Genomic DNA, 9,741 nt, shown 5'->3' on the forward strand with positions numbered 1-9,741 from the left:
GGATGAAATAATGCGAAAGGCCATCGGAGCGATATTGGATAAATGCGGGCCCATAAACGTACCTAAGAAGTGAAAATTGGTACCTTGCACGCAGGATGCAAGAAATGCTTGAGTGTTAACCATCATCGGTACCAAGTACCTAGGTTATATCGAGTGCGTAGATGGAAGTCGGTACCAAAGGGAAACCTTCCTAGGCTAGGTGCACGCAAGTGAGTATGGATCGATCAGTAGAAAGATGGGAAGCCCAAGGAAACCTTCCTAGGCTAGGTGCACGCAAGTGAGTATGGATCGATCAGTAGAAAGATGGGAAGCCATAGGAAACCTTCCTAGGCTAGGTGCACGCAAGTGAGTATGGATCGATCAGTAGAAAGATGGGAAGCCATAGGAAACCTTCCTAGGCTAGGTGCACGCAAGTGAGTATGGATCGATCAGTAGAAAGATGGGAAGCCCAAGGAAACCTTCCTAGGCTAGGTGCACGCAAGTGAGTATGGATCGATCAGTAGAAAGATGGGAAGCCATAGGAAACCTTCCTAGGCTAGGTGCACGCAAGTGAGTATGGATCGATCAGTAGAAAGATGGGAAGCCATAGGAAACCTTCCTAGGCTAGGTGCACGCGAGTATGGATCGATCAGTAGAAAGATGGGAAGCCATAGGAAACCTTCCTAGGCTAGGTGCACGCAAGTGAGTATGGATCGATCAGTAGAAAGATGGGAAGCCATAGGAAACCTTCCTAGGCTAGGTGCACGCAAGTGAGTATGGATCGATCAGTAGAAAGATGGGAAGCCATAGGAAACCTTCCTAGGCTAGGTGCACGCAAGTGAGTATGGATCGATCAGTAGAAAGATGGGAAGCCATAGGAAACCTTCCTAGGCTAGGTGCACGCAAGTGAGTATGGATCGATCAGTAGAAAGATGGGAAGCCATAGGAAACCTTCCTAGGCTAGGTGCACGCAAGTGAGTATGGATCGATCAGTAGAAAGATGGGAAGCCCAAGGAAACCTTCCTAGGCTAGGTGCACGCAAGTGAGTATGGATCGATCAGTAGAAAGATGGGAAGCCATAGGAAACCTTCCTAGGCTAGGTGCACGCAAGTGAGTATGGATCGATCAGTAGAAAGATGGGAAGCCATAGGAAACCTTCCTAGGCTAGGTGCACGCAAGTGAGTATGGATCGATCAGTAGAAAGATGGGAAGCCATAGGAAACCTTCCTAGGCTAGGTGCACGCAAGTGAGTATGGATCGATCAGTAGAAAGATGGGAAGCCCAAGGAAACCTTCCTAGGCTAGGTGCACGCAAGTGAGTATGGATCGATCAGTAGAAAGATGGGAAGCCATAGGAAACCTTCCTAGGCTAGGTGCACGCAAGTGAGTATGGATCGATCAGTAGAAAGATGGGAAGCCATAGGAAACCTTCCTAGGCTAGGTGCACGCAAGTGAGTATGGATCGATCAGTAGAAAGATGGGAAGCCATAGGAAACCTTCCTAGGCTAGGTGCACGCAAGTGAGTATGGATCGATCAGTAGAAAGATGGGAAGCCATAGGAAACCTTCCTAGGCTAGGTGCACGCAAGTGAGTATGGATCGATCAGTAGAAAGATGGGAAGCCCAAGGAAACCTTCCTAGGCTAGGTGCACGCAAGTGAGTATGGATCGATCAGTAGAAAGATGGGAAGCCCAAGGAAACCTTCCTAGGCTAGGTGCACGCAAGTGAGTATGGATCGATCAGTAGAAAGATGGGAAGCCATAGGAAACCTTCCTTGGCTAGGTGCACGCAAGTGAGTATGGATCGATCAGTAGAAAGATGGGAAGCCATAGGAAACCTTCCTAGGCTAGGTGCACGCAAGTGAGTATGGATCGATCAGTAGAAAGATGGGAAGCCCAAGGAAACCTTCCTAGGCTAGGTGCACGCAAGTGAGTATGGATCGATCAGTAGAAAGATGGGAAGCCATAGGAAACCTTCCTAGGCTAGGTGCACGCAAGTGAGTATGGATCGATCAGTAGAAAGATGGGAAGCCCAAGGAAACCTTCCTAGGCTAGGTGCACGCAAGTGAGTATGGATCGATCAGTAGAAAGATGGGAAGCCATAGGAAACCTTCCTAGGCTAGGTGCACGCAAGTGAGTATGGATCGATCAGTAGAAAGATGGGAAGCCATAGGAAACCTTCCTAGGCTAGGTGCACGCAAGTGAGTATGGATCGATCAGTAGAAAGATGGGAAGCCATAGGAAACCTTCCTAGGCTAGGTGCACGCAAGTGAGTATGGATCGATCAGTAGAAAGATGGGAAGCCATAGGAAACCTTCCTAGGCTAGGTGCACGCAAGTGAGTATGGATCGATCAGTAGAAAGATGGGAAGCCATAGGAAACCTTCCTAGGCTAGGTGCACGCAAGTGAGTATGGATCGATCAGTAGAAAGATGGGAAGCCCTAGGAAACCTTCCTAGGCTAGGTGCACGCAAGTGAGTATGGATCGATCAGTAGAAAGATGGGAAGCCCAAGGAAACCTTCCTAGGCTAGGTGCACGCAAGTGAGTATGGATCGATCAGTAGAAAGATGGGAAGCCCAAGGAAACCTTCCTAGGCTAGGTGCACGCAAGTGAGTATGGATCGATCAGTAGAAAGATGGGAAGCCATAGGAAACCTTCCTAGGCTAGGTGCACGCAAGTGAGTATGGATCGATCAGTAGAAAGATGGGAAGCCATAGGAAACCTTCCTAGGCTAGGTGCACGCAAGTGAGTATGGATCGATCAGTAGAAAGATGGGAAGCCCAAGGAAACCTTCCTAGGCTAGGTGCACGCAAGTGAGTATGGATCGATCAGTAGAAAGATGGGAAGCCATAGGAAACCTTCCTAGGCTAGGTGCACGCAAGTGAGTATGGATCGATCAGTAGAAAGATGGGAAGCCCAAGGAAACCTTCCTAGGCTAGGTGCACGCAAGTGAGTATGGATCGATCAGTAGAAAGATGGGAAGCCATAGGAAACCTTCCTAGGCTAGGTGCACGCAAGTGAGTATGGATCGATCAGTAGAAAGATGGGAAGCCATAGGAAACCTTCCTAGGCTAGGTGCACGCAAGTGAGTATGGATCGATCAGTAGAAAGATGGGAAGCCATAGGAAACCTTCCTAGGCTAGGTGCACGCAAGTGAGTATGGATCGATCAGTAGAAAGATGGGAAGCCATAGGAAACCTTCCTAGGCTAGGTGCACGCAAGTGAGTATGGATCGATCAGTAGAAAGATGGGAAGCCATAGGAAACCTTCCTAGGCTAGGTGCACGCAAGTGAGTATGGATCGATCAGTAGAAAGATGGGAAGCCCAAGGAAACCTTCCTAGGCTAGGTGCACGCAAGTGAGTATGGATCGATCAGTAGAAAGATGGGAAGCCCAAGGAAACCTTCCTAGGCTAGGTGCACGCAAGTGAGTATGGATCGATCAGTAGAAAGATGGGAAGCCATAGGAAACCTTCCTAGGCTAGGTGCACGCAAGTGAGTATGGATCGATCAGTAGAAAGTGGGAAGCCCAGTACCAAATGCCCTAGTGAAGACCGTAAACGAATATCATGAACCGATAAGGAGCACCAAATGCCCTAGTGAAGACCGTAAACGAATATCATGAACCGATAAGGAGCACCAAATGCCCTAGTGAAGACCGTAAACGAATATCATGAACCGAGAAGTAGCAACGAATGCCTGAAAAAGTACCAAGTCCTCGGTATAGAGTAACGAGAGTTAACCGCCGTGATGTATGCAATGTGGGCAGCCATTGCATGGGTTCTGGACTTGGTTCGCGAATAACTTTTTTGCTAGACATCGGACAAAGTTGACGTGGAAGAACGAAATGTAGCATTTGATGCCACCTATCCAAAACTTTTTCAAGATTGAAGATCCGATCGATACAGCCTGAGTTATAGGCAAAAGTTGGTGCAAAAACGAGCATTTTTAATGGTGAAAAATCGGTACTCCTCGAATAGCTCCTGTTGGAAGCATCGGACCACATGGTCGTGGAGGAACATATTGTAGCGCGCGGTGTCAAGTATCGACACCCAAAACCGCATGTCCGATGGACGGAAAATGACCAAGTTATAGTGAAAACTTGGTTGCACCAAATTCCCGAAGAAGTGCAACGAGAAGGTGAATGCGATGGTTGTTCGTCGAATAGCTCCGGCCAGAGACATGTTAGCGATTAGTGGTGCATGGAAGAAATCTAGCCACAAGTGCCATCTACCCATGGCCAGAAGAAAGTGTGGCCATATCTTGGATACCGGCGGAGCTATGGGGCAAATATGGGCCAAAAATGGTGCAAGTTGGACCAAAAATCTGAAAAAGTACCTAGGTAAATGCGATGGTTGTTCGTCGAATAGCTCCGGCCACAGACATGGTAGCGATTAGTGGTGCATGGAAGAAATCTAGCCACAAGTGCCATCTACCCATGGCCAGAAGAAAGTGTGGCCATATCTTGGATACCGGCGGAGCTATGGGGCAAATATGGGCCAAAAATGGTGCAAGTTGGACCAAAAATCCGACCAAGTGCGCGAGGCGCTTTCGTGAATAGCTCCGGCCACAGACATGGTAGCGATTAGTGGTGCATGGAAGAAATCTAGCCACAAGTGCCATCTACCCATGGCCAGAACAAAGTGTGGCCATATCTTGGATACCGGCGGAGCTATGGGGCAAATACGGGCCAACAATGGTGCCAGGTGGACCAAAAATCCGACCAAGTGCGCGAGGCGCTTTCGTGAATAGCTCCGGCCACAGACATGGTAGCGATTAGTGGTGCATGGAAGAAATCTAGCCACAAGTGCCATCTACCCATGGCCAGAAGAAAGTGTGGCCATATCTTGGATACCGGCGGAGCTATGGGGCAAATATGGGCCAAAAATGGTGCAAGTTGGACCAAAAATCTGAAAAAGTACCTAGGTAAATGCGATGGTTGTTCGTCGAATAGCTCCGGCCACAGACATGGTAGCGATTAGTGGTGCATGGAAGAAATCTAGCCACAAGTGCCATCTACCCATGGCCAGAAGAAAGTGTGGCCATATCTTGGATACCGGCGGAGCTATGGGGCAAATATGGGCCAAAAATGGGTAAAATTGTACGGTCCAAAGCCAAGGGTAAATTTTTTTATTCCTCTAATAACTTCTAGCACAGACATTGAATCGGTTGGTGATGTATGGATGAAATGTAGCAAACAGTTGGAACTACCCATAAAATCTTAAAGATTGACGATCCAATGTATAGAACCGGAGTAATGTGCGATACTTGGTGAAAAATCGAGTGAAAAATTAGCTATAAACTGTTTTTGGCCCATAACTCGAATACTAGACATCGGAAGGGGGGGTCGTAGAACGATTTTTTGTTGCCCTATCGATTCCCTATCGAACGAGCAAAAGTTGTTTTTTTGACCAAAAAGGACCCCTACTCTAGTAAAATTGGCCTGATTTTACTAGTCCCCGGTACCCGTACAGGCAAAATGAGCAAAATGCTCAAGTATGAATGGTTTTTGGCCCATAACTCGAATACTAGACGTCGCAGGGGGGTGTCATGGAACAATTTTTGGTAGCCCTTGAAATTATCTATCGAATGACATATACTTGATTTTTGGCCAAAAAGTTCCCTAGACTAGTAAAAATCGCATCATTTTACTAGAGTCGGGTACCCTGGACGAAAAACCGCTATAATTGCGGTTTTTGGCTAATAACTCGAATACTAGACGTCGCAGGGGGGTGTCATGGAACAATTTTTGGTAGCCCTTGAAATTATCTATCGAATGACATATACTTGATTTTTGGCCAAAAAGTTCCCTAGACTAGTAAAAATCGCATCATTTTACTAGAGTCGGGTACCCTGGACGAAAAACCGCTATAGTTGCGGTTTTTGGCTAATAACTCGAATACTAGACGTCGCAGGGGGGTGTCGTGGAACAATTTTTGGTAGCCCTTGAAATTATCTATCGAATGACATATACTTGATTTTTGGCCAAAAAGTTCCCTAGACTAGTAAAAATCGCATCATTTTACTAGAGTCGGGTACCCTGGACGAAAAACCGCTTAAGTTGCGGTTTTTGGCTAATAACTCGAATACTAGACGTCGCAGGGGGGTGTCGTGGAACAATTTTTGGTAGCCCTTGAAATTATCTATCGAATGACATATACTTGATTTTTTGACCAAAAAGTTCCTAGACTAGTAAAAATCGCATCATTTTACTAGAGTCGGGTACCCTGTACGAAAAACCGCTATAGTTGCGGTTTTTGGCCAATAACTCGAATACTAGACGTCGGAGGGGGGTGCCGTAGAACAATTTTTTGTAGCCCTTGAAATTACCTTTCGAATGATATATAGTGGTTTTTTGGTCAAACAGTGACCCCGAGACTAGTAACCCTCCATACACAAAACCGCCTAAAAAGTTTTGGTTTTGCAAAATTTTGAAAAGTGCGTCAAAAAAATTTTTTCAAAAAGTACCAAATCGTGATCAGAACTCACTATAGACCATAAAAAGTGAAATCCGATGGTCATTTGCAACACTTGGTCAATCGAGAAAAATTTCACTTTTTTACTAGAGTCGGGTACCCTGAACGAAAAATCGCTCAAGTGATGGTTTTTGGCCAATAACTCGAATACTAGACGTCGGAGGGGGGTGCCGTAGAACAATTTTTTGTAGCCCTTGAAATTACCTTTCGAATGATATATAGTGGTTTTTTGGTCAAACAGTGACCCCGAGACTAGTAACCCTCCATACACAAAACCGCCTACAAAAACTTTGTTTTGAAAAATTTTGAAAAGTTCAAAAAAATTTTTTTTTCAAAAACTACTAAAACGTGATAAGAACTTACTATAGACCATGAAAAGTGATATCCGATGATAATTTGCAAAAGTTGGTAACTAGTAAAAAATTTCACTTTTTTACTAGAGTCGGTGCAACGAGAAAAAAAAAGTCCGTGATGGAGAAAAATGGCACGTTTTCCACGCCTGTACGCTTTCGTTTTCTATATAGGGGGTAGGTGAGCCAGAAGCATGAATTTGACTGAGTACGTATCTTTATGAATTGGGCCCTTCTAAATCGATTGAGACTACCCCCAGGACGATCGGACGACTGCTTCTGGCTCAAAATGTGGTTTTTAGATTTTGATCGTCAATTATGAGAGAAAAAATCGATTAGAAGTAAAGATACGAAATGCTTGGTCTAAGTTGGGAAACGACTTCGGATATTTGTTGGACGTTGTCGTAGAAGGTCCGAGGACCAAGGAAAAGTGATTTCCAAGTGGATTTATGCACTATTAGTCGATGGTAAGATGTGAAATTAGTAGAACTTACCATACAGTTTGCGAAGTTGAAGCAATCGGTTGGTGAATATGGTACTGTCTGTCCAATTTGGTGGTTCGGAATGAGTGAAACGATGTTGATGATGGATAGACGTTCCGATTGCCCCCGATCGGGGAACATATAGTGGTCTTTAAGGTCCAAGTACCTATGTTTTGGTAAGCAGAACTGAGAGTTAAAGGATGAAAGTCGGCCATTCCTAATATCATCCTATCGGTGGTTCGCGAGTTGTTTGAGGACCGGAGCAGCTCGCGATGAAACGGTCCTAGGGTATTGGTTATCCATCCAAGGAAGAGTAAATGCGATCCTAGATGTGTGTCGTTGGCCGTTCTACCGGTATCGCCTATCGATGAGATATCGACGGGCATGCCTTACTCGAAAGTTGAATTCTAGGATCGATGGTCAAACAGACCTATGAGCGATAAACCAAACTGAACACGTATTGATGTCGGCTTTTCCTATCATTTGATGCCGCAGGTTGTTTAGGGACCGGAGCAACTTGCGGCCGAGACGGTCCCCGGGGGTTTCTTTCTCCAAGGAGTGGAAACTATTAAGCAAGAGTTGTAGCAAGATACGATCCTCTGATGTGTCGTTGGCCGTTCATGCGGTATCGCCTGTCGATGAGATATCGATGGGCATGCCTTACTCTACCGACCTTCTAATTGAGAGTATTAATCAGGGATCGATGGTCAAACAGACCTATGAGCGATAAACCAAACTGAACACGTATTGATGTCGGCATTTCCTATCATTTGTCGCAGGTTGTTTAGGGACCGGAGCAGCTTGCGACCGAGACGGTCCCCGGGGGTTTCTTTCTCCAAGGAGAAGAAACGATTAAGCAAAAGTTGTAGCAAGATACGATCCTCTGATGTGTCGTTGGCCGTTCAAGCGGTATCGCCTGTCGATGAGATATCGATGGGCATGCCTTACTCTCCCGACTGGATTACTGAGAGTTTAATCAGGGATCGATGGTCAAACAGACCAATGAGCGATAAACCAAACTGAACACATATTGATGTCGGCATTTCCTATCATTTGTCGCAGGTTGTTTAGGGACCGGAGCAGCTTGCGACCGAGACGGTCCCCGGGGGTTTCTTTCTCTAAGGAGTGGAAACGATTAAGCAAAAGTCGTAGCAATAATCGATCACCTGATGTGTCGTTGGCCGTTCTTGCGGTATCGCCTGTCGATGAGATATCGATGGGCATGCCTTACTCTCCTGACTGTTTAATTGAGAGTTATAATCAGGGATCGATGGTCAAAAAGACCTATGAGCGATAAACCAAACTGAACACGTATTGATGTCGGCATTTCCTATCATTTGTCGCAGGTTGTTTGGGGACCGGAGCAGCTTGCGACCGAGACGGTCCCTTCCCGAAAGATGGTGAACCGAGTCGTCTGGCGTAAAAACCGGACGACTCGAAAGGGCTTGACCCTTTCAAGTGAGCGATAATCACATTCTACGCTCAGTTCGACAGCTACAAGGCAATCACTCGCTATGTTCAGAGCTAATACATGCAACATGCCGGCATTGTTTCCACCGACGCATGGATTCAAGACTGGTGCACTTATTAGTTAAACCGTTCGCCTCCGGGTGTTTCGAGTTCAAGTCTGGATGAGGATTGATCTTGCTGGTAATAGCTTGAGCCCCTGAATAAGGGGTCGAAGCGTACATCTTGAGACCATGTACAACATATTACCAAATCGGCACCATGGGTTCGGGTGCAAGTGATGTAACCGTGAAAGATGTTGAGCAGCCCAACATCGGTTTACACACGCATAATAGGAAGGCAGCGCTGTCGACTGGTCAGTCGTGTAAGAAGTGTGCATTATCGATCACAAATATATTGGTGATCTGTAGGTTGCGCATACACCATGCCCGGTGTAAAGTGCCGTGGTCCCCCCCGGGGGGCTGCATCAAACCGTTCGCCACGCGAACTACCCAATGGAACGAACTCGATGCATTTAATAAGAAGAAGAGATGATAATGAAACACGGTCGATTTAAGAGTTGAAAACGTTGAAATGCCTATAAGCAAGTCTTAAGTTGGTGGTGACCGTTACGCCCCAACAAATTGGTGCCTTACCCTACACCAAAGAGCCATTCAACATGGTTCAAGTGAGCGATAATCACGCTCTACGCTCAGTATGACAGCTGCAAGGCAATCACTCGCTAAGTTCAGAGCTAATACATGCAACACGCCGGCATTGTTTCCACCGACGCATGGATTCAAGACTGGTGCACTTATTAGTTAAACCGTTCGCCTCCGGGTGTTTCGAGTTCAAGTCTGGATGAGGATTGTTCTTGCTGGTAATAGCTTGAGCCCCTGAATAAGGGGCCGAAGCGTACATCTTGAGTAAATGTACAACATATTACCAAATCGGCACCGTGGGTTCTGGTGCAAGTGATGTAACCGTGAAAGATGTTGAGCAGCCCAACATCG

This window comes from Anopheles funestus, assembly GCF_943734845.2.
Source record: "Anopheles funestus chromosome X unlocalized genomic scaffold, idAnoFuneDA-416_04 X_unloc_49, whole genome shotgun sequence".
Taxonomy (NCBI): domain Eukaryota; kingdom Metazoa; phylum Arthropoda; class Insecta; order Diptera; family Culicidae; genus Anopheles; species Anopheles funestus.